General features: G+C 56.2%; 1 pseudogene; it reads left to right on the forward strand.

Annotated features, from left to right (window-relative positions):
- LOC132850554 (uncharacterized) lies at window positions 1-1,877 on the forward strand (annotated as a pseudogene).

Here is a 1,877-nt window from a genome sequence, read left to right on the forward strand (position 1 = left end):
ATGTCTCAGGTTACAGGGTCTTATGGCTTCGGCTATCCATGTCTTGCCTCTAGGTCTTCTGAGAATGAGGGCTTTCATGAAGTGGATTTTGTCCCTTCGTCTCAGCCCGTTGCGCTGAGACGTTCTTTGCCGTTATGTCACGGTGACGCGAGCGTGCATGGCCGCGCTACGCCACTGGAGAGCTGCGGAGTTTTACGCGCATGGGACCCCTCTCGGGGCGATCATGCTGCGGAAAGTGGTAGCGACAGATGCCTCTTTGACAGGGTGGGGAGCCACTCAAGAGGGCAGATCAGTGAACGGTGTGTGGCCGAACTCACTTCATTCAGCCCATATAAATTACTTGGAGCTCCTCACTGTGTCGGAGGCTCTAAAGCATTTCTTGCCCCGCCTGCAGGGACATCATGTGCTGCTTTGCTGTGACAATACGACAGCTGTAGCACATATCAACCGTCAAGGCAGCATTTCCTGTCGTTACGGGCGACTCACGTCCCGGGCTTTTTGAACAGGGGTGCAGACCTTTTGTCGAGGGGGAACCTACGGAGAGTGGCGGCTCCACCCTCAGATAGTGAGGCTGCTTTGGGAGAGGTTCAGTCAGGCTGCCATCGATCTCTTCGCCTCACGCGAAAACACCCACTGTCCTATGTTCTTCTTGCTTCAGGACGTGGACACCCCCCTCGGCGTGGACGCCCCCCTCGGCGTGGACGCCCCCCTCGGCGTGGACGCTCACCTCGGCATGGACGCTCTGGCTCATCCGTGGCCCAGCGCGCTACTCTATGCTTTCCCTCCGCTCTGCCTGATATCTCCGACTCTGGCCAGGGTCGCTGTACAGGGTTTATCTCTGATCCTCATAGCTCCCAGGTGGCCCAAGGCACCTTGGCTAGCGGAGATAATTCCTCTGCTATATGCGTGTCGTGGCCCCTCCCATTGTGCACGGACCTCCTGGCCCAAGCGAACGGGGAAATCTTTCATCCTCACCCAGACAGGGTGGCTCTCTTGGCCTGGCCCGTGAGAGGGTGAATTTAAACACTCTGGGGCTTCCCCCGCATGTTATTGCCACAATTCAGAACGCCAGGGCCTCTTCCACACGTTCACTCTATGATTGCAAATGGCGTGTGTTTGAGGAGTGGTGCAAGGAGCACCAGCTTGTTTCGTATCTGTGCTCCGTCGCTGATATTCTGGGTTTTTTGCAGGACCTTATCGATCGTGGCAGAACCTTTTCGACGATTAAGGTCTACTTGGCGGCTATCGCTGCGTGTCACGCCGGTTTTGGCGACCCTATGGTGGGACAACACCCCCTTATCCATAGATTTATGAAGGGCGCGCGCCGCTCCTTGCCAGTCACCAGAAGTGTGGTCCCGGATTGGGATCTCTCCATGGTGCTTGAGGTGCTGGCCCAACAGCCTTTTGAGCCCCTGGGGGATATCTCCCTCAAGCTGCTGTCCTTCAAGACGGCTCTGCTCCTGGCTTTGGCTTCCGCCAAACATGTCAGTGATTTGCATGCGCTCTCAGTTCATTCCTCGTGCACCAAATTCTCGCTCTGTGGAGATAAGGTTTTGCTTAGGCCTAACCCGGCCTTCATGCCTAAGTGCTTTCCAGCCTTCACTGTTGATGTGATTGAGCTCTCCGCTTTTCACCCTCCTCCCTTTTCTTCTGCGGAGGATCAGAGGTTGAATGCTTTGTGCCCTGTGCGTGCCCTACGGGTGTATATGGACAGGACTAACTCTTTTCGAAGGAGCGATCGGCTCTTCATCTCTTGGGCCTCGCCGAACACGGGGAAACCCATCTCTAAGCAACGCCTCTCTCGCTGGCTTGTGGGAGCCATCTCCTTAGCGTATGAATCTAGGGGCATGCAGCCTCCAGGTGGCCTACCGGCTTGA

The sequence above is a fragment of the Tachysurus vachellii genome, chromosome 8 (genome assembly GCF_030014155.1).
Source record: "Tachysurus vachellii isolate PV-2020 chromosome 8, HZAU_Pvac_v1, whole genome shotgun sequence".
Classification (NCBI taxonomy): domain Eukaryota; kingdom Metazoa; phylum Chordata; class Actinopteri; order Siluriformes; family Bagridae; genus Tachysurus; species Tachysurus vachellii.